Here is a 24,557-nt window from a genome sequence, read left to right as displayed (position 1 = left end):
AGAACCGGGACAGATGGGCATCCACGTGGCCGCTGCCGGCAGCCCAGGCAGGGGGGCTTTTGGTCCCAGTTGATGACATAAACCGGGACCAAAAGGCTTCCACGCGTCAGCAGCTGGCTGGAGCTGAGGTTTTTCTTTTTTTAAAAAAAGTGGCTGTTTTAGGGGTTTAGGGGGTTATTTTTAGGTTGTTATTAGCTAGCTAATAGAGAGAAGTGTTCTCTCTTATATCTTCATCCTTGGTTTACCAACGCTAGCTACTGCTATGTTCATTTCACCCGCAGATATATAATAACTCATGCATGCTCGCATCATACATCATCATATATAATAACAAGTCCTACTAATCAAGCATCATCATACAACTTCTACTCGTTATTAATAATAAGTCATACGATCATCATCCTCATAGTCATCGAACCCAACCCTACATAATTGTTCTTAGCACATGATCATCAGTATCAAGTAGGACCTAAACACACTTAAGGTAAAATAGCATAAAACAATATAGACCCCGAGTCTCCATTATGAAGAATGGAGATCATCCTGTCTTCAATTCTTGCGCCTCGCTTCCTTTTTCTTCCAAGAAGCTCCTTACGATTGTCCATACATTTTATCCATTCTTTGATTGTCATGTCTCCACTTCTTTTAGAAATCTGGTATGGACAGTTGAGATCCGTAGGATGACCTGGATATATGTTCAAAACACGAAGGCTGCCGCCATTCTGATACATCAAATGAGGCACACAATCCTCTGGAATTCTCTGTTGAAAAACATAGTAATAACTTCGTAGTTAGCAATGATGTACTAGTTTTAGAAGTATGCAAAAAGATGCACGGATGTCGTAATAGTAAAAAATCTTACCAGGGTATCTCCATAGTAGTTACCGTAGTTCAACACGTGCACTAGTGGCACGTATTGACCATAATGTTGAGGAGTTCGATTGTAGATATTGTAATTCTCAAGATCATTACAAAATCCAACCATATGAGTTTTCTCCTTGTAAGTTAACTCAGAGCCATCGGTGTAGTAAGTTCTATCTACCATCTTCTGCACATTCTTTGATACTGCAAAATAAGCTGTCAATGGAAATAAGCTGTCAACTATTTTGAAATGAATAATATAAATTAGTTAATAATTAACTATGTTTGAGAAACTCACATAGCGGTAGAACTGGAGGCGTATCAATAAGGACCCAAATGTCCATATTGTCTTGCTCGATTTTAGGATCACCAAGATCCATGGTGACAAGCATCCCCTCATCAAAACCATACAATTTGCAAAATGCTTCCCAATTTTTGCAACCAAAATGGGTTATGCTCTCAGCATTATACAACTTTACTTCAAAATCCACATCATGATGGGTCCTTAGGTGAATTTTCTTCATTTCAAAATTTTCATGGTCTTCAAAATCCATCCTCTCCAAGACATAGCGTCTTGCATGGCATGGGATAAACTGTACTCGAATTGTAAAAGATGAAAATTACACGTTGAAATAGTTGAAGTCATGCTTAATTATGAAAAAAACACTTGTCGTCGTTGCGTACCGTTTCAACTTCGAAGGTCTCCTCGAGCTTAATGCTGAAGCGCCGACCATCGTCCAGGTGAGGCCTGTCGCACTGACCTCGATCGTCGTGGCACCAGTCACACTCCCCCGGGAGACTTCCGTCGTCCGATGATGACATTTCCTATACGTTCATAATTCAAAGACTAAATTAGATCATTATTATTCAACTAATCATATGCATATGCCTTGCATAGTGCTCTCCAATTTGAGCATTCAATAAGAAAAATCAAATCGCAAAATAAAGTAGTATTCAAATTAGGATGCCTTCAATTATAAGAAAAACCACATCATCTCCATGTGTCCGTACATCGAATATTATCACTAATACACGTCGAATACTATATATCATACATATCGCCAGTACAGCTAGAACCGTAGCGCCCGACGGGTATCGGCGCGGGCGGTGGACACCCAAAGGGAAGGAACCATCACAGGATCATAGCTCCAGTGAGATCCCTGAAGAACCTGCCAGGTATTCTCGAACCTTCCCTCCAACGCAACCATGTAGCGACGGACGTGCTCGTCCTCCTCGCTGACACGGTGACGTACCACCTCCGCGGTGTCCGGAAGCCTCGGCACCGTCACTGGCCCACGCGACCGCCACCAAACAAGGATCGGGTCAATGACAGGCTGGCTCCTCACCAAGCTACGCCCCCTGGAAGGTAGCGCCTCCCAGTACCACCCCGGCGGAGCCCAGTCCCGGACATGGCCCATCTGGTCAAGCAGGTATCATCCTCCGCCGACTCGACGACGAGGATGCGGGATAGGCATCGTCCACGTCGATGCGGGAATAATTGCTTTAACTAAAAAAATAAACTAGTTCTATTAATTTTGTTGCTAAAAATAAACTACTTCTATAATAAAATAAACCAGTTTTATTAAATCAACTAGTTCAACTACTAAGCACTTACTATAAATAGAATAATGTAGTACTTACTAAAAATAAACAAGTTTACCTAGTTCTAACTAATTCCATTAAATACTTTCTAAGTAGTACTAATTACTAAAAGTTATCGGGGAGGGGGGGTATGTCGACAACGACATACCCGATAACAAAAATAAAAAGAGGAAGAAGAAGAAAAAAAGAGGAGAAGAAGAAAGGAAAAGGAGAAGAAAAAAAAGAAAAAAAGAGGATAAGAAGAAGGAATAATAGAGGAGAAGAAGAAATATGAACAAAATTACAACAGAAAAAAATCATATAAAATCTATGAACAAAATTACAACAAAAATAATAATAAATAATCTATGAAAAAATTCACATATTCTTTGCATATATATGAACACACAAACTTTTGCATATGCAACAATAATATCACCAAAAAAATGTATGAACAGAAAAAAATTCTAACTTTTGCATCTAAACTATACATCTAAATTAACTACAACTAAATTAACTATACATCTAAATTAACTATACATCCTAAATTACGCATCTAAATTAACTACACATCTAAATTAGGAAATTACGCGAGGGGGGCATGGGGCGGCGATCGACGAAGAGGGGCACGGCATCGGCAGCGAGGAGGCAGGGGGGCACGGGGCGGCGACGGCGACGCCGACGGCGAGGCACGGGCGACGGCGACGGCGCGGTCGGGGGCGACGGCAGGGGCGGCGGACGGCGACGGTGAGGGGCACGGCGTCGGCGGCGAGGAGGCAGGGGCGCACGGGGCGGCGACGGCGACGACGAGGCACGGTGCGGCGACGGCGACGGTGAGGCACGGGCGACGGCGACGGCGCGGTCGGGGGCGAGGGCAGGGGCGGCGGACGGCGTCGGGGCAGCCTGGCGGCGTCGATGTGCTCGGCGTCGTTGGGGGCAACTGCGAGGGAAATGTGAAAATTTCCTAAGTCTTTGCTTATATAGCAAAGCCATTGGTCCCGGTTCGTGGCACAAACCGGGACCAATGCCACCCTTTAGTCCCGGTTGGTGCCACCAACCGGGACCAAAGACCACTTTTTGGCAGCCCAAAGGGCGGGAAGCGACGGCCTGTGGTCCCGGTTGGTGGCACCAACCGGGACTAAAGGGGGCATTCTTCTCGGTTTCTGTCACGAACCGGGACCAATTCCCCCCTTTAGTCTCGGTTGGTGCCACCAACCGGGACCAATGGCCTTGCGCTGGCGCGGTGGTGAGAGTTTAGTCACACCTCGCTAGTTGAGAGTGACCAGCACCTGTTTATAAGCTCCGCTGCCTCTTCCCTCTCGAACTCCTCTGAAATGCAGGCTTATGGGCCTAATTGGAATGCCTGTGGGCCTACTGGGCCTGCTGCGGGCCTGAATCCTGGCCCATGGTTGGGTTTCTAGTCGTATTCAGGCCGTGCTGGCCGAGTAGGTGGCATTTTTTTCTTTTTTTCTATTTATTTTTTCGTTTCTACTTAGAACTAAATACTTATAGTTTTTTAGTGATTTCTTTTTTCTTTTAGGTCACAAAAATTATAAACTTTCTGTTAGTGCGATTAGCTTTAAAATTTGAATAGTTTAAATTTGAATTTTTTAAAATTTGTGTGAATCACTAGTTTATGAATCACTAGTTTACTAAATTTGTGTGAAAACACTTTGTAGAATAGTTAAAATTAATTTTTGAGTCAATCTTTTTCCTACTATTTAATAGTAGGTGGCACTTTTTTTGTTTTTTTTGTCTTGTAGTGATTTCTTTTTTATTTTAGGTCACAAAATTATAAACTTTCTGTTAGTGCCATCAGTTTTAAAATTTGAATAGTTTAAATTTGGATTTTTTAAAATTTGTGTGAATCACTAGTTTATGAATAACTTTACTCAATTTGGTAATTTTAGTTAGTCATAACAAATATTATAGGCATTTTTTTCTTTTTTGCTATTTATTTTTTCATTTCTACTTAGAACTAAATACTTATAGTTTTTTTTAGTAATTTCTTTTTTCTTTTAGGTCAGAAAAAATAAAAACTTCTCTGTTAGTGAACATAGATGCTCTTATAGAGAAAATTAAACATAAATTCATAATTAATTTCTATTTATGAATTTAGGTCCAATTTTCTCTATAGGTGTATCTATTTTCACTTTGAGATGAGTTCAACAACGCAAAGAGGGACGGGCTTATAAACAGGTGTGGGCGCTCATTCGGTTGGCGAGGTGAGACTAAACTCTGGGCAAACCCTTTAGTCCCGGTTCGTGGCATGAACTGAGACTAAAGGGGAGCCTTTGGTCCCGGTTCATGCCACGAACCGGGACCAATGATGATGGGCCAGGAGCCAGGCCCATTGGTCCCGGTTCGTCCCACCAACCGGGACCAAAGGGTCCAGACGAATCGGGACCAATGGCCCACGTGGCCCGGCCGAGCCCCTGGACTCACGAACCGGGTTCAATGCCCCCATTGGTCCCGGTTCTAGATTGAACCGGGACTAATGGGCTGACCCGGCCTGGACCGTTGTCCCTTTTTCTACTAGTGTCTTCACTTTAGCTTTGTGTTTTTTCTTTGGGCTATTGTTTATTTTTGCTGACATGCTTCTTCTGTCTGGCAGCGGCGAGAAGAAGCGATGTTGGAGCATGCCGGCAGCGGTGTTGGAGGAACGAGGAGCGCGGGGCGGTTGAGAAGCGATGGACGCCGTCACTGAGGTGGTGGATGTCAACCGCTGCGACACGAGGTGGGAGCGAGTTTGGTGAGTGAAATGGAATGAGCAGTGAGTGAGGATAAGAACGAAGAAAACGGCGGTAGGTAAAGTGGACGGAAGGCAACGTGCGGCGCCGATGCCCTGTTTCAGTGAACGAGTTTTGGAGCTGACATGGCGACACGCTCTAGTCGAAGATCCGTCAATCTCCATCCAATGGCCATCCAAGTGTTCACTTAAACCTGACGTCACACCATTTCACTTTGGGTTTGTTTATTTGTTCAGATCTTTTTTGGTATTGAGCGGCGAATCTTGGGTTCTCGATGTGGTATTCTTATAACTTTTCTTTATGCATTTGTTCTTCTGATGTTTCTTCATATTTTCATTTTGAAGATCTACAATTGGTGAAACTATAATGTTCGATGTTTGATAAAAGGATTTGTGGTTTGTTTCTGGATCCAGATGAACACAGATATTTTCAAGATTTGTTGGTGGTCTGGTTTCTTTGTCCCCATAATATTTGAATTTTTATTAACCGTGGTTGATGTTTAGATCGGTTGTGGGCAAACCTTATATAAGAAGAAAGCTACGGATGGAGACCTTTTCGTCAATCGTATTTTTTGTCTGATTTCAATCTGTTAGAAACAGATGAGATACAATGTAGATTCTATTTGTCCAGAGACATCAAGAAGTTCAACTGCCGATTTATCATTATTTTGGTATCACTTATTAAAGTGACCTCACCCTTCACCAGAGAACCCCACCCCCCCTCCCGTGTCGTCCTCCCCCTAGGGCGACTCGGGCCAGAAACCTAGCCGCCGCCGCCGCCGCAAACTGCCTCCTCCTCTCCCTCCGCCACCGCCGGGCTAAGCCCGGGGGCCGACGGCGGTGGCCGGGGATCTCATCTCTCGCGCGTCTCGGGGTGGGGCGGACCCCAAGGTGTGTGGTGGCGCGACCGATCTGGGATCTGCGGCGCGGTGGGAGGCCGGCCCGTCCTCGGACGGCGACGGCTTGGCGCGGCGGAGGCCACTGCTACGGGCGCTGCGGATGGCCCTTCGGGAGGCGGCGGCCGGCTTGGCAGTGGTGGCGTGCACGCTGCCTTCAGATCGACGACGGCGGCGTTGAGGGCCTGGTGGTCCCGTCGGCGGCACCTCCGATCAGATCTATTCTGACCGGTGCAGCCGGCGGTGGTGGTCATCTCTTCCGTCAGAGGTGGTCGACCTGAGGCTGGGTGTTCGGATTTCGGGATCCGTCATCTGACACCAGCCGCGAGTTGGGGAGACGTAGTTGCCGGTCAAAACCGAGCCGACGGCGGGCGATGGCGGCGTTCCACGTCGTTACCTTGATGAAGGCATCGTCATGTGACTATCGTCGATCCACTCGTATTGCTCCGGGGGGAACCCTAGGATCTGGTGTTCCAGACCGGACGATGGCAGCACTGCGGTATCGTTTCTCTCTTGGGAGCATCGTTTTGTGGAGCATCGCTGGAAGTCAGAGGTAGGAGGTGGAGCGGCTTCGTCTTGCACGGAGCTTCGGTGGAGATGCCAAGTCATGCTTGACCGACAGGTGCTACGCTTGGTCATGCCTGGTCGGCAGGTGCTGCGCACGACAGATACTCCAAGGGCTTCAAGCTGTATCGGCTGGTGATACTTGGCAGGATGGCGCTGAGGTGTATCAGTGGCGACCGCGACATATTCAGCTGTTTGCGCGCAGGGAGGAGGTGTCGTTGGGCGCCGTGGTGGCGTTGACGGTAACTGGACCGCGCAAGGTGAAGGAAATATGCCCTAGAGGCAATAATAAAGTTATTATTTATTTTCTTATATCATGATAAATGTTTATTATTCATGCTAGAATTGTATTAACCGGAAACATAATATATGTGTGAATACATAGACAAACAAAGTGTCACTAGTATGCCTCTACTTGACTAGCTCGTTAATCAAAGATGGTTGTGTTTCCTAACCATGAACAATGAGTTGTTATTTGATTAACGGGATCACATCATTAAGTGAATGATCTGATTGACATGACCCATTCCATTAGCTTAGCACCCGATCGTTTAGTATGTTGCTATTGCTTTCTTCATGACTTATACATGTTCCTATAACTATGAGATTATGCAACTCTCGTTTATCGGAGGAACACTTTGGGTGCTACCAAACGTCACAACGTAACTGGGTGATTATAAAGGAGCTCTACAGGTGTCTCCAAAGGTACATGTTGGGTTGGCATATATCGAGATTAGGTTTTGTCACTCCGATTGTCGGAGAGGTATCTCTGGGCCCTCTCGGTAATGCACATCACTTAAGCCTTGCAAGCATTGCAACTAATGAGTTAGTTGCGGGATGATGTATTACAGAACGAGTAAAGAGACTTGCTGGCAACGAGATTGAACTAGGTATTGGAATACCGACGATCGAATCTCGGGCAAGTAACATACCGATGACAAAGGGAACGACGTATGTTGTTATGCGGTTTGACCGATAAAGATCTTCATAGAATATGTAGGAGCCAATATGGGCATCCAGGTCCCGCTATTGGTTATTGACCGGAGACGTGTCTCGGTCATGTCTACATTGTTCTCGAACCCGTAGGGTCCGCACGCTTAAGGTTACGATGACAGTTATATTATGAGTTTATGCATTTGGATGTACCGAAGGTTGTTCGGAGTCCCGGATGTGATCACGGACATGACGAGGAGTCTCGAAATGGTCGAGACATAAAGATAGATATATTGGAAGCCTATGTTTGGATATCGGAAGTGTTCCGGGTGAAATCAGGATTTTACCGGAGTACCGGGAGGTTACCGGAACCCCCTGGGAGCTATATGGGCCATGATGGGCCTTAGTGGAAAAGAGAAGAGGCAGCCCCTCATGGGCCGCGCGCCCCTCCCCTCCCTTGGTCCGAATAGGACAAGGAGAGGGGGCCGGCCCCTCTCTCTCTTTTCCCCCCTCCGCAAATCCTATTCCAACTAGGATTGGGGGGGGGATCCTACTCCCAGAGGGAGTAGGCTCTCCTGGCGCGCCCTCCTTGGCCGGCCAGCCTCCCCCCTTTTAGTCCTTTATATACGGAGGCAGGGGCACCCTAGAGACACAAGTTGATCCACGTGATCTTTTCCTTAGCCGTGTGCGGCGCCCCAGCCACCATAGTCCTCGATAATATTGTAGCGGAGTTTAGGCGAAGCCCTGCTGCAGTAGTACATCAAGATCGTCACCACGCCGTCGTGCTGACAGAACTCTTCCTCGACACTTTGCTGGATCGGAGTTCGGGGATCGTCATCGAGCTGAACGTGTGCTAAAACTCGGAGGTGCCGTAGTTTCGGTGCTTGATCGGTCGGGCCGTGAAGACGTACGACTACATCAACCAAACGCTTCCGTTGTCGATCTACTAGGTATGTAGATCATACTCTCCCCTCTCGTTGCTATACATCACATGATCTTGCGTGTGCGTAGGAATTTTTTTGAAATTACTACGTTCCCCAACAGTGGCATCCGCCTAGGTTTTATATGTTGATGTTATATGCACAAGTAGAACACAAGTGAGTTGTGGGCGATATAAGTCATACTTTGGTTTGGCGGTATTGTCGGATGAAGCGGCCCAAACCGACATTACGCGTACGCTTACGCGAGACCGGTTCTCCCGACGTGCTTTGCACAGAGGTGGCTTGTGGGTGACAGTTTCTCCAACTTTAGTTGAACTGAGTATGGCTACGCCCAGTCCTTGCGAAGGTTAAAACAACACCAACTTGACAAACTATCGTTGTGGTTTTGATGCGTAGGTAAGATTGGTTCTTGTTTAAGCCCGTAGCAGCCACGTAAAACTTGCAACAACAAAGTAGAGGACGTCTAACTTGTTTTTGCAGGGCATGTTGTGATGTGATATGGTCAAGACATGATGCTGATTTTTATTGTATGAGATGATCATGTTTTGTAACCGAGTTATCGGCAACTGGCAGGAGCCATATGGTTGTCGCTTTATTGTATGCAATGCAATCGCGCTGTAATGCTTTACTTTGTCACTAAACGGTAGCGATAGTCGTGGAAGCACAAGCTTGGCGAGACGACAACGATGCTACGATGGAGATCAAGGTGTCGCGCCGGTAACGATGGTGATCACGACGGTGTTTCGGAGATGGAGATCACAAGCACAAGATGATGATGGCCATATCATATCACTTTTATTGATTGCATGTGATGTTTATCTTTTATGCATCTTATCTTGCTTTGATTGACGGTAGCATTTTAAGATGATCTCTCACTAAATTATCAAGAAGTGTTCTCCCTGAGTATGCACCGTTGCGAAAGTTCTTCGTGCTGAGACACCACGTGATGATCGAGTGTGATAGGTTCTACGTTCAAATACAACGGGTGCAAAACAGTTGCACACGCGGAATACTCAGGTTATACTTGACGAGCCAAGCATATACAGATATGGCCTCGGAACACGGAGACCGAAAGGTCGAGCGTGAATCATATAGTAGATATGATCAACATAATGATGTTCACCAATGAAACTACTCCATGTCACGTGATGATCGGACATGGTTTAGTTGATTTGGATCACGTAATCACTTAGATGGTTAGAGGGATGTCTATCTAAGTGGGAGTTCTTTAAATAAATTAACTGAACTTAAATTTATCATGAAACTTAGTACCTGATAAGTATCTTGCTTGTTTATACTTGTTTGTAGATAGATGGCTCGTGCTGTTGTTCCATTGAATTTTAATGCGTTCCTTGAGAAAGCAAAGTTGAAAGATGATGGTAGCAATTACACGGACTGGGTCCATAACTTGAGGATTATCCTCATTGCTGCACAGAAGAATTACATCCTGGAAGCACCGCTGGGTGCCAGGCCTGCTGCAGGAGCAACGCCGGATGTTATGAACGTCTGGCAGAGCAAAGCTGATGACTACTCAATAGTTCAGTGTGCCATGCTTTACGGCTTAGAATCGGGACTTCAACGACGTTTTGAACGTCATGGAGCATATGAGATGTTCCAGGAGTTGAAGTTAATATTTCAAGCAAATGCCCGGATTGAGAGATATGAAGTCTCCAATAAGTTCTATAGCTGCAAGATGGAGGAGAACAGTTCTGTTAGTGAGCATATACTCAAAATGTCTGGGTATAATAATCACTTGATTCAATTGGGAGTTAATCTTCCAGATGATTGCGTCATTGACAGAATTCTCCAATCACTGCCACCAAGCTACAAGAGCTTCGTGATGAACTATAATATGCAAGGGATGAATAAGACTATTCCCGAGCTCTTCGCGATGCTGAAAGCTACGGAGGTAGAAATCAAGAAGGAGCATCAAGTGTTGATGGTCAACAAGACCACTAGTTTCAAGAAAAAGGGCAAAGGAAAGAAGAAGGGGAACTTCAAAAAGAAAGGCAAGCAAGTTGCTACTCAAGAGAAGAAACCCAAAACTGAACCTAAGCCTGAAACTGAGTGCTTCTATTGCAAGCAGACTGGTCACTGGAAGCGGAACTGCCCCAAGTATTTGGCGGATAAGAAGGATGGCAAGGTGAACAAAGGTATATGTGATATACATGTTATTGATGTGTACCTTACTAATGCTCGCAGTAGCACCTGGGTATTTGATACTAGTTCTGTTGCTAATACTTGCAACTAGAAACAGGGACTACGGATTAAGCGAAGATTGGCTAAGGACAAGGTGACGATGCGCGTGGGAAACGGTTCCAAAGTCGATGTGATCGCAGTCGGCACGCTGCCTCTACATCTACCTTCGGGATTAATATTAGACCTAAATAATTGTTATTTGGTGCCAGCGTTAAGCATGAACATTATATCTGGATCTTGTTTGATGCGAGACGGTTATTCATTTAAATCAGAGAATAATGGTTGTTCTATTTATATGAGTAATATCTTTTATGGTCATGCACCCTTGAAGAGTGGTCTATTCTTGTTGAATCTCGATAGTAGTAACACACATATTCATAATGTTGAAGCCAAAAGATGCAGAGTTGATAATGATAGTGCAACTTATTTGTGGCACTGCCGTTTAGGTCATATCGGTGTAAAGCGCATGAAGAAACTCCATACTGATGGACTTTTGGAACCACTTGATTATGAATCACTTGGTACTTGCGAACCGTGCCTCGTGGGCAAGATGACCAAAACGCCGTTCTCCGGTACTATGGAGAGAGCAACAGATTTGTTGGAAATCATACATACAGATGTATGTGGTCCGATGAATATTGAGGCTCGTGGCGGATATCGTTATTTTCTCACCTTCACAGATGATTTGAGCAGATATGGGTATATCTACTTAATGAAACATAAGTCTGAAACATTTGAAAAGTTCAAAGAATTTCAGAGTGAAGTTGAAAATCATCGTAACAAGAAAATAAAGTTTCTACAATCTGATCGTGGAGGAGAATATTTGAGTTACGAGTTTGGTGTACATTTGAAAAATTGTGGAATAGTTTCGCAACTCACGCCACCCGGAACACCACAGCATAATGGTGTGTCCGAACGTCGTAATCGTACTTTACTAGATATGGTGCGATCTATGATGTCTCTTACTGATTTACCGCTATCGTTTTGGGGGTACGCTCTAGAGACAGCCGCATTCACGTTAAATAGGGCACCATCAAAATCCGTTGAGACGACGCCTTATGAACTGTGGTTTGGCAAGAAACCAAAGTTGTCGTTTCTGAAAGTTTGGGGCTGCGATGCTTATGTGAAAAAGCTTCAACCTGATAAGCTCAAACCCAAATCGGAGAAATGTGTCTTCATAGGATATCCAAAGGAGACTATTGGATACACCTTCTATCACAGATTCGAAGGCAAGACTTTTGTTGCTAAATTCGGAAACTTTCTAGAGAAGGAGTTTCTCTCGAAAGAAGTGAGTGGGAGGAAAGTAGAACTTGACGAGGTAACTGTACCTACTCCCTTATTGGAAAGTAGTACATCACAGAAAACTGTTTCTGTGACACCTACACCAGTTAGTGAGGAAGCTAATGATGATGATCATGAAACTTCAGAACAAGATACTACTGAACCTCGTAGATCAACCAGAGTAAGATCCGCACCAGAGTGGTACGGTAATCCCGTTCTGGAAGTCATGCTACTAGATCATGATGAACCTACGAACTATGAAGAAGCGATGGTGAGCCCAGATTCCGCAAAGTGGCTTGAAGCCATGAAATCTGAGATGGGATCCATGTATGAGAATAAAGTTTGGACTTTGGTTGACTTGCCCGATGATCGGCGAGCAATTGAGAATAAATGGATCTTCAAGAAGAAGACTGACGCTGACGGTAATATTACAGTCTACAAAGCTCGACTTGTCGCAAAAGGTTTTCGGCAAGTTCAAGGGATTGACTACGATGAGACCTTCTCACCCGTAGCGATGCTTAAGTCTGTCCGAATCATGTTAGCAATTGCCGCATTTTATGATTATGAAATTTGGTAGATGGATGTCAAAACTGCATTCCTAAATGGATTTCTAGAAGAAGAGTTGTATATGATGCAACCAGAAGGTTTTGTCGATCCAAAGGGAGCTAACAAAGTGTGCAAGCTCCAGCGATCCATTTATGGACTGGTGCAAGCCTCTCGGAGTTGGAATAAACATTTTGATAGTGTGATCAAAGCATTTGGTTTTATACAGACTTTTGGAGAAGCATGTATTTACAAGAAAGTGAGTGGGAGCTCTGTAGCATTTCTGATATTATAAGTGGATGACATATTACTAATTGGAAATGATGTAGAATTTCTGGATAGCATAAAGGGATACTTGAATAAAAGTTTTTCAATGAAAGACCTCGGTGAAGCTTCTTACATATTAGGCATTAAGATCTATAGAGATAGATCAAGACGCTTAATTGGACTTTCACAAACCACATACCTTGACAAAGTTTTGAAAAAGTTCAAAATGGATCAAGCAAAGAAAGGGTTCTTGTCTGTGTTACAAGGTGTGAAGTTGAGTAAGACTCAATGCCCGACCACTGTAGAAGATAGAGAGAATATGAAAGATGTTCCCTATGCATCAGCCATAGGATCTATCATGTATGCAATGCTGTGTACCAGACCTGATGTGTGCCTTGCTATAAGTCTAGCAGGGAGGTACCAAAGTAATCCAGGAGTGGATCACTGGACAACGGTCAAGAATATCCTGAAATACCTGAAAAGAACTAAGGATATGTTTCTCGTATATGGAGGTGACAAAGAGCTCATCGTAAAAGGTTACGTTGATGCAAGCTTTGACACTGATCCGGACGATTCTAAATCGCAAACCGGATACGTGTTTACATTAAACGGTGGGGATGTAAGTTGGTGCAGTTCTAAACAAAGCGTTGTAGCGGGATCTATATGTGAAGCGGAGTACATAGCTGCTTCGGAAGCAGCAAATGAAGGAGTCTGGATGAAGGAGTTCATATCCGATCTAGGTGTCATACCTAGTGCATCGGGTCCAATGAAAATCTTTTGTGACAATACTGGTGCAATTGCCTTGGCAAAGGAATCCAGATTTCACAAGAGAACCAAGCACATCAAGAGACGCTTTCATCCGGGATCTAGTCCAGGTGGGAGACATAGAGATTTGCAAGATACATACGGATCTGAATGTTGCAGACCCATTGACTAAGCCTCTTCCACGAGCAAAACATGATCAGCACCAAGGCTCCATGGGTGTGAGAATCATTACTGTGTAATCTAGATTATTGACTCTAGTGCAAGTGGGAGACTGAAGGAAATATGCCCTAGAGGCAATAATAAAGTTATTATTTATTTCCTTATATCATGATAAATATTTATTATTCATGCTAGAATTGTATTAACCGGAAACATAATACATGTGTGAATACATAGACAAACAAAGTGTCACTAGTATGCCTCTACTTGACTAGCTCGTTAATCAAAGATGGTTATGTTTCCTAACCATGAACAATGAGTTGTTATTTGATTAACGGGATCACATCATTAAGTGAATGATCTGATTGACATGACCCATTCCATTAGCTTAGCACCCGATCGTTTAGTATGTTGCTATTGCTTTCTTCATGACTTATACATGTTCCTATAACTATGAGATTATGCAACTCCCGTTTACCGGAGGAACACTTTGGGTGCTACCAAACGTCACAACGTAACTGGGTGATTATAAAGGAGTACTACAGGTGTCTCCAAAGGTATATGTTGGGTTGGCGTATTTCGAGATTAGGTTTTGTCACTCCGATTGTCGGAGAGGTATCTCTGGGCCCTCTCGGTAATGCACATCACTTAAGCCTAGCATTGCAACTAATGAGTTAGTTGCGGGATGATGTATTACAGAACGAGTAAAGAGACTTGCCGGCAACGAGATTGAACTAGGCATTGGAATACCGACGATCGAATCTCGGGCAAGTAACATACCGATGACAAAGGGAACAACGTATGTTGTTATGCGGTCTGACCGATAAAGATCTTCGTAGAATATGTAGGAGCCAATATGAGCATCCAGGTTCCGCTATTGGTTATTGACCAGAGACATGTCTCGGTCATGTCTACATTGTTCCTGACCCCGTAGGGTCCGCACGCTTAAGGTTACGATGACAGTTATATTATGAGATTATGCATTTTGATGTACCGAAGGTTGTTCGGAGTCCCGGATGTAGTCCCCGACATGACGAGGAGTCTAGAAATGGGCGAGACATAAAGATTGATATATTGGAAGCCTATGTTTGGATATCGAAAGTGTTCCGGGTGAAATCGGGATTTTACCGGAGTACCGGGAGGTTACCGGAACCCCCCGGGAGCTATATGGGCCATGATGGGCCTTAGTGGAAAAGAGAAGAGGCAGCCTCTCATGGGCCGCGCGCCCCTCCCCTCCCTTGGTCCGAATAGGACAAGGAGAGGGGGCCGGCCCCTCTCTCTCTTTTCCCCCCTCCGCAAATCCTATTCCAACTAGGATTGGGGGGGGGATCCTACTCCCAGAGGGAGTAGGCTCTCCTGGCGCGCCCTCCTTGGCCGGCCAGCCTCCCCCCTTTTAGTCCTTTATATACGGAGGCAGGGGCACCCTAGAGACACAAGTTGATCCACGTGATCTTTTCCTTAGCCGTGTGCGGCGCCCCAGCCACCATATTCCTCGATAATATTGTAGCGGAGTTTAGGCGAAGCCCTGCTGCAGTAGTACATCAAGATCGTCACCACGCCGTCGTGCTGACGGAACTCTTCCCCGACACTTTGCTGGATAGGAGTCCGGGGATCGTCATCGAGCTGAACGTGTGCTAAAACTCGGAGGTGTCGTAGTTTCGGTGCGTGATCGGTCGGGCTGTGAAGACGTACGACTACATCAACCAAACGCTTCCGTTGTCGATCTACTAGGTATGTAGATCATAATCTCCCCTCTCGTTGCTATACATCACATGATCTTGCGTGTGCGTAGGAAATTTTTTGAAATTACTACGTTCCCCAACACAAGGTTAATGCATCAGTACGGTTCTGAAGATGGAGCAGTGGTAATTGGCGGCAGTGGCCTGTGAGAGCACGCCGGACCAGTGTGTGTTCCAGACCCGACAAGTGGCTAGGTTGGAGTCTCAGGTCTTAAATGTTAGACTTCGCTGCGATGTCTATTTGATATTAGACCCAGTCTATCTGCACCCTTTCATCAACTGGATAGGTGTAGCGACAGTTTGTTTTTTAGACGGCGGCTTTAGTCTTACTGTTGTATGACTTTATAAAGTCTTGTGAGAATAATTAATAAAGTAGCTGTATGCATCGTCCAGAAGCAGAGGCCGGAGGTCATCCTCCTTTTTTAAAAAAAAACTTATTATTAAAGTGACAAGTAAAGTTTAGTGACAACGGCACGACAACTAGTCTGTGCTGTTGCGCACAACTAGGCTAGCATTAAACTGATAACATCATCAAGACCATTTATAAAGTCGGCAGGATGATGATCGGATTCGACTAGCCTCGGCGGATTGTCCGGCGAGGTCTCCAGCACCAAGGAGTTCGACTTGGACCCGCCGTGAAACAGTAGACGTCGCCTCGGAACGACAGGACCGAGCCGCCGATCCGGTGTTCGCACTCCACCTTGGTCCAGTGTTCATCGCCAGGTCTCGCGATGCCCATCCGCTGGTACCCGCCGCCGCCCAAGTTGATCACGACCGCCGAATCACGGGTCAGCTCCACAGTCAGGGAGGACACTCCGGGCGCTCTCGGGAGAACGAAGTCCCGCGTGTGGCTGGACAGCAGCGAGCCCAGCGGCGGGAGATCGGCGCGGGCGCCGGTGATCGGGTTGAGCACGAACACGGCATCGGTCCTCTTGTTTACCAGGACGAGCAGGCCCACGAACGTGCAGTGCAGGCGATGCGTAGTCGGCCGCCGCGGCCGTCCAGCCCCCGGATTGTCATCCGGATCTGCTCGCGGGTGGCCATGTTCAGGAAGCGGCTGTAGCGGTAGCGAGGCCGCTTGCCGCCGGTGACCACGTCCTGGAGCTTGACCCAGCAGCGCGGGTGGAACCGGCGGTCCAGGGCGTCGCCGCTCGGGTCCGCGGTGCATCCCCGCCACGCGGTGCACACCGCGCGGAAGCGCACGTACTGGGCGACGTCTCCGGCGAGCACGCGGTCCGCGATCACCCACGCCGGCCCGAACGACAGGCTCGCCCAGTCCCTCCTGCGGCCACATGCAAGCGGACGCAGGCAGAAGGAGATCTTACCAGCTCGATTCACCGTCGGGGACATGCACCGTCGACTCTGTCGCGGAGCACGAACCATCACCGACGCAGGCGCGCTTCGCGCGGAGGCGGCTATGCCCGCTCGACGATGGCGGTGCCATATCTGGTTGGATCGCTGGACCTGACTGGTGCGGAATGTGGGATTGAGATGAGTATATGTTGAGCGATAAAGTTTGAACGTTTTGGCAACGGAAGCAAATCGCTCAAATCACGGTAGCTGATCAGGATTACCGTTACCAACGCCAAACACGAAGAGAGCTGCCATGGACCTCTCATGGGCTGCAAAAGCCTGTAAACTGAAATAGATGGGTTGACCTTATCTTTCGCAGCCGTGCGCAACCCCCCAGCGAGCCTATACAACGTCAACCGCCTAATTGTTTTTGGAAAATGATTGTTTTAAATCGGATGATAACAACGACGCGTAAGACTATCCACAATGGGAGTAAGGCTGGTCATAGTGGGGAGTAACTTATACTAGTGTCATGCATATGACACTAGTCTAAGTTACTATCTTTATAATGCAAAGTATCTTAGTTAGTAGTAGTGTCATAGATTGTTTCATTTATTGCCTTATAGACTCATTTTACCTCGGAAAGTGCTATGTTACAATAACATATTAGGGCATGTACAATGGTTGATAAGATAGTCTTATCTTAAATCTTGCATGTAATTTAGAGATGATAAAAAAATATGTCTACAATGTGTTATATCTTAGCCTTATCTTCAATAACTAGCAATTCTTTAAAACATGGTGAGACAAATTGTGCTAAGAGATCATCTTTTGTCTTATCTTAAATAAGAGAAGACAAACCTTTTCTTATGAGTTCTCTCTTCTCCACCTCATCATTTATCTTATGTGGCACTCCTAAGATAGCACCATTGTACATGCACTTATGTTACTTCAAACACCTCTCTCCTCATTAAATACTTGCCACATAAGCAAAATTGTCTTGGGGTGTGTTAAGTTACTACCTAAGTTACCCCCACTATGGCTAGCCTAACATAGGTGGTAACACACTAGTGCAGAACAGGGCAATAGCACCGGTTCGTAAGGCCCTTTAGTGCCGGTTCGGTAACCGGCACTAAAGTGTGGGCACTAAGGGCCCCCCCTTTTAGTATCGGTTTAGTACGAACCGGTGCTAAAGGGCAACCACGTGGCACGAGCCAGCTTCGGGGGCAGGGAGCCCTTTAGTACCGGTTGGTGACACCAACCGGTATTAAAAGGTTGGGGGGTGGGTTTATGATTTCTTTTTCATTTAATTTTGTGTTTTCCATTTAATTTTTTTCGTTTGCTGCTATTTTACGATACTACATATTGTACACGTTATGCATATATATAAATAGAATTTCTAGTAGAACCGATCATAATATATATATATATATACAATTAGCTAGCTATCTACAATTTCTCCTAATTGGTGCCTTCGGAGCCAGTGGCATTAGCCTAATCGGTGCCTTCGGAGCACAATAACAATTGGAAGTGGTTCATGGGGGCGGTAGCGGGTAATAGTATTCTCCTTTGGGATCTATGACTTGGTCGAGCAAAAATCCCGCTATTTCCTCTTGAATTGCTTCTATGCGGTCCTCTGGTAGGAGCTTCTCCCACACCTCTTTGAACTATTAAGAAGGAGATAAATATGCATGTGTATTAGTTGTGTGACTAGATATCGATAATGGTGTAAAAATTGTGAATAGTGTTCTGATAAACGTACCCACTCCTGTCTTTGAGATCTGCTCCTTTCAGACGCCATCATGCGAATGTTCTCGCAAACGTAGTATGCACACAGATTATTCCCCGGCGCCTGCTTCAGGGCCTTTACGAGAATGGAATTTGATCAGATAATAATTAATCAAGCATGATAATTAAAGAGATGGCAGCTAGCTAGTACTACTTAATTACTTACCTGGGGTCGATACCATTTTAGATTTTGTTTCCATGGGCCTGGAGTGGCCCTGATGAACTTTGCCCAAGCCCTGCCCGCCGACAAAGAAAATGAATAAATGGGTTATTAAATAGTTGTTATCAGGAAATGACGAACTAATTAAATAGGCTGAGATATAGTTAATAATGATTGAAAATTACCTGTTGACTATCCCCTTCACGATGGTGTAGTCACTTGCTTTCTTAAGTAGTGAGTCTAGTACTTCAACTGTTCCTTCATCAACTTTAATGATTAACAAGATCCAGTGAAATCTGCATGCACACATGTTTGCATGTCTTAATTAAGCGGACATATGTAAGCAAAAACATATAGCTACCTAGTAGGCAAAAACAGAATTTGTAGTACAAGACAGTGTGACTCACTCGAAGTTGTAAGGAAGTAGTATATCTTCATTGTATTGTCCGCCATAGGTTTTGTTTAACTAATCCAAAATAAATATATTCAAATTACAATGCATGGATGCAATCAATTAATAAGGAAAAACTGAATCAATCATAATACATAATAAGCATCATCGAATATAATCTCGAATACGTCGTCTCGAATAATAGACATAATCTCGAATACATCGTCTCGAATAATATATATAATCTCGAATAAATCATCTCAAATATTATATATCGAATACATCACTAGCTAGCTAGCTAATAAAGATCGAATACTAGAGAGTAATCTAGGCGGTGGACAATCAAAGTGAAGGAACCATCACTGGAACATAGCTCGGATGATCTCCCCAAAGAACCTACCAGGTATTGGAGAACCTGACGTCCATAGCAGCCATGTAGCGATGGACGTGCTCGTCCTCCTCCCTAACACGGCGACGTACCACCTCCGGCGGGGCCGGCTCCCTCCGCACCGAAAGTGGCCCACGCGAACGCCACCAAAGAAGATGAGGGTCGACGACGGGACCCGGGACCGGGTTCCTCACCAAGCGTCGCGCCCCTGAAGGTAGCACCTCCCAGTGCCAGCCCGGCGGAGCCTAGTCCCGGACATGGGTCCTCTGAAGCAGGACGTTGTCGCGAACGGGTCGACAGCGAGGATGCGGGCCGGGCATCGTCGACAACAAATACTATATGCCGCAAAAGTAAAGTAACATTTTTTAAATGATGGATTGTGATTTCATATATGCAAATTCTAAATTTTATAACTAAAACTAACATTTCTAATATTTCTATAACTAAAACTAACATTTCTAATATTTCTATAACTAAAAAACATTTCTATATAACTAACATTTCTAATATAACTAACATTTCTATATAACTAACATTTCTAATATAACTAACATTTCTATATAACTAACATTTCTAATATTTCTATATAACTAACATTTCTATATAACTAACATTTCTAATATTTCTATAACTAAAAAACATTTCTATATAACTAACATTTCTAATAATTCTATAACTAAAAACAGAAAGATTGTGTGTGTGTGTGTGGTACATGGCGGCCGGGGCAGAAGCTCACCGACGAGGCGCGACGACGAGGGGCGGCGACGGGGACGGGGACGGAGACGGAGATGGAGACGGGGACGGGGCGGCGACGGGCCGGTCGGGGACGATGGGAGGACGGGGCGGGGCACGGCGACGGGGCGTGGCGCAACGACGGGGACAACGGGGATGGGGATGGGGACGGCGACGGTGACGGACGGCGACGGATGGCGACGGGGTCGGCGACGGGGCAGAGGAGAAAGAAGCAGAGGGAGAGATGAGAAACTGACAAATTTTTTAAAGTGTGTTCTTATATAGAAAAACCTTTAGTACCGGTTGGAGCCACCAACCAGTACTAAAGGTCTGTTTTGGCCAGGCCAAGCAGCGGGAACGACACCCCTTTAGTACCGGGTGGTGGCTCCAACCGGTACTAAAGACCCTCCCCCTTTAGTACCGGTTTGAGCCACCACCCGGTACTAAAGAGGGTGTGTGACGCCCCCGATTCAATCGTACACTAATCATACACGCAAACGTCTACGATCAAGATCAGGGACTCACGGAAAGATATCACAACACAACTCTACAAATAAAATAAGTCATACAAGCATCATATTACAAGCCAGGGGCTTCGAGGGCTCGAATACAAGAGCTCGATCATAGACGAGTCAGCGGAAGCAACAATATCTGAGTACAGACATAAGTTAAACAAGTTTGCCTTAAGAAGGCTAGCACAAACTGGGATACATATCAAAAGAGGTGTAGGCCTCCTGCCTGGGATCCTCCTAAACTACTCCTAGTCGTCGTCAGCGGACTGCACGTAGTAGTAGGCACCTCCCGAGTAGTAGTAGTCGTCATCGACAGTGGCGTCTGGCTCCTGGACTCCATCGTCTGGTCACAGCAATCGGGTATAGGAAGGGGGAAAAGGGGGAGCAAAGCAACCGTGAGTACTCATCCAAATGTACTCGCAAGCAAGGAGCTACACTACATATGTATGCATTGGTATCAAATGGAATAAGGGTATCATATGTGGACTGAACTGCAGAATGCTGGAATAAGAGGGGGATAGCTAGTCTTGTCGAAGACTACGCTTCTGGTAACCTCCATCTTGCAGCAGAAGAAGAGAGTAGATGGTAAGTTCACCAAGTAGCACCGTGTAGCATAATCCTACCCGGCGGTCCTCTCCTCGTCGCCCTGTTAGAGAGCGACCACTGGGTTATATCTGGCACTTGGAAGGGTGTGTTTTATTAAGTATCCAGTTCTAGTTGTCATAAGGTCAAGGTACAACTCCAAGTCGTCCTATTACCAAAGATCACGGCTATTCGAATAGATTAACTTCCCTGCAGGGGTGCACCACATATCCCAACACGCTCGATCCCATTTGGCCGGACACACTTTTCTGGGTTATGCCCGGCCTCGGAAGATCAACACGTCGCAGCCCTACCTAGGCACAATAGAGAGGTCAGCACGCCGGTCTAAATCCTATGGCGCAGGGGTCTGGGCCCATCGCCCTATGCACACCTACACGTTGCGAACGCGGCCGGTGAGCAGACCTAGCAACCTCCATTTCAAAGGAAGTTGCGTTACGCGGTCCAACCCGGCGCGCGCCGCTCAGCACTGACGTCACGAAGGCTTCGGCTGATACCACGACGTCGAGTGCCCATAACTGTCCCCGTGTAGATGGTTAGTGCGTATAGGCGAGTAGCCAGACTCAGATCAAATACCAAGATCTCGTTAAACGTGTTATCTTGAAGACACCGCGAACGCCGACCAGGGCCAGGCCCACCTCTCTCCTAGGTGGTCTCAACCTGCCCTATCGCTTCGCCACAAAGATCCACCCAGAGGGTCGTCGGGACAAAGGTCCTTTCAGCCCCCAATCCGTGAATCACTCGCGGGTACTCCTCGAGCGAACCCGACTTTAGTCATCACATGTATCATGTATAAAGTATAGGTATATACCCGTGATCAACTCCCGAGTGATCACGGCCCGATAGTATAGCATGGCAGACGGACAAGAATGTATGGCCACTGATGATAAACTAGCATCCTATACTAAGCATTTAGGATTGCAGATAAGGTATCTGCAGTTGTAGCAACAATGACAGGCTATGCAGCAGGATAGGATTAGCGGAAAGCAGTAACATGCTACACTACTCTAATGCAAGCAGTATAGAGGAGAGTAGGCGATATCTAGTGATCAAGGGGGGGCTTGCCTGGTTGCTCTGGCAAGAGAGAGTGGTCGTCAACACCGTAGTCGTACTGGGTAGCAGCGGCGTCGGTCTCGGTGTCTAGCGAGAGAAGAGGGGGAAGAAACAATAAATATAATGCAAACAAATGCATGGCGATGCATGACATGACAAAGCGTGATGCTAGGTGTGCCCTAACGCGGTACGAGGTGGTACCGGTGAAGGGGGGAAACATCCGAGAAGTATCCCCGGTGTTTCGCGTTTTTGGGCAGAGGAGCCGGAGGGGGAAAGTTGCGTGTTTGCTATGCTAGGGATGCGTGGCGGATGAACGGGCTGCGCATCCGGATTCGTCTCGTCGTTCTGAGCAACTTTCATGTAGAAAGTATTTTCATCTGAGCTACGGTTTAATTTATATTAATTTTTAAAGTTTTAATTCATTTTATAATTTATTAATTATTAACTAAATTAACATTATCCAGAATAGTGCTTGCTGACGTCAGCAGTCAACGTTGACCTGGTCAACCTGACAGGTGGGTCCCACCTGTTAGGGACTGTTTAGTTAATTAACAATAGTTAGTTAGGTTAATTAGTTATTAGGTTAATTAACCTTAATTAGTTAATTTAAATAGAATTAATTAAGTTAATTATTTACTTAATTAATTGATTAAATAATATTTTTAATTTTTAATTATATATATATATTATTTTTTTAAACACGTTTTGGGGGTGTGGGACCCCCTAGTCAGTGGCCCATAGGGCCAAATGGGCGCTGGGCGATTCGGGCGCAGGGGCGCTGCGGGCGTCAGCCCGTTTGGGCGCCTGCCCGTGCCAAAGGAGGCGCTGGGGCGCCGGGGGCTGCGGCGAGGTGCGCTGGGCTGGGGTCGCGGGAGGTAGCGGCGGAAGCGGCCGGCACGGCAGTTCGCCGGCAGCCAGGGGAGGAGGCAGCGGCGCGTGTGGCTGCAGGGACCGGGGAGCGAGGCTATGCGCTGGGCATGGCCGGCGAACGACGGCAGCAGCGCAGGCGGGAGGAGGGGCGCACAGCAGCGAGCAAGGGCCGCGGGACATGCGGGCGACGATTGCGGGGCGCGCCCCGGGCACGTCGAGGAGCAGGCGGGCGTGAGCGGGCGCGGCGAGCATGCCGACAAAGGCGGCGTCGGGCGCGGGGTGCTCTTGCGAGCAGGGGAGGAGGAGGAGCTGCCGGGGCCTCACCACGAGGGGTAGGGTCAATGGCAGCGGGGTCGAGGAGGAGTCGGGGAGGCGACGGCGACGGTGGGGCGGATCGATGGCGACGCAGGGGAGGAGCGGAGAACGCCGCTGGGACGGCGAGGCGTCGGCTAGCCGGACGGGCCGACAGGCGCGAGGACGATGCCGAGGCGCGGGTTGCGGGAGCCCTTCGTGCGGAGGAAGAGGAGTCGCAGGAGGAGCTGACGAGGGAGGCGCAGGAGGAAGGGAGCCGCGAGGAGGAGGCCGGGGGTGGCGAAGCTCGGCGCCGGCAGCGATCTTTGGGGGAGCAACTGCTTGGGGGCGAGATCGGGACCTCCCCGATCCAATCTAGCAAGAGAGGGGGAGGGAAATGAGAGAGAGAATGGGGGAGTGGGTGGTGGGTGCGGTCGTGGGTGGTTAGGGTTTCGGTTGCCCTGGGGATAAGGGAGTGGGGCCGGGCCAGTCAGGCCAGTGGGCTTGCTAGCTGGGCCTTTTGGCCCATTTGGCCGGGGGGTTGTGTTTGCTTTTTTTGTCAGTTTTGTTTTTCTGGTTTTTTATTCTTTTTCCTTTTTCTTTATTTTCTTTTCTCTTTTAAATCATTTTAAATTATTTAGGCTTTTTATAAAAGTGCGTTTACTACACCATATTTATCTATGTAATATTTAGTACAAACCGAACATTTTTATTTTAATGTTTGAAATCTTTTATTATTTACCAAACTTTGAATTTGAATTTTGGACCGGTTTTTATCTAACGATAGATTAGCGACAGTAACGGAGGTGACGTGGCATTATTAGCAGAGGTTACTGTAGCTTGATTATCCGGGCGTCACAATTCTCCTCCACTACAAGAAATCTCGTCCCGAGATTTAAGAGGGGGAGTAAGGGGGAAGGGATTTGGTTACGAAATTCTAACGGATCTTCTCGTGTTTGGTTGCTCTCCTCGAAGAGGTCGATCCATAGCATTGATGTCTT

This window comes from Triticum urartu, chromosome 3, assembly GCF_003073215.2.
Source record: "Triticum urartu cultivar G1812 chromosome 3, Tu2.1, whole genome shotgun sequence".
Lineage (NCBI taxonomy): Eukaryota > Viridiplantae > Streptophyta > Magnoliopsida > Poales > Poaceae > Triticum > Triticum urartu.
The sequence above is the reverse complement of the archived record's forward strand: the minus strand, read 5'-3'. Positions refer to the sequence as shown.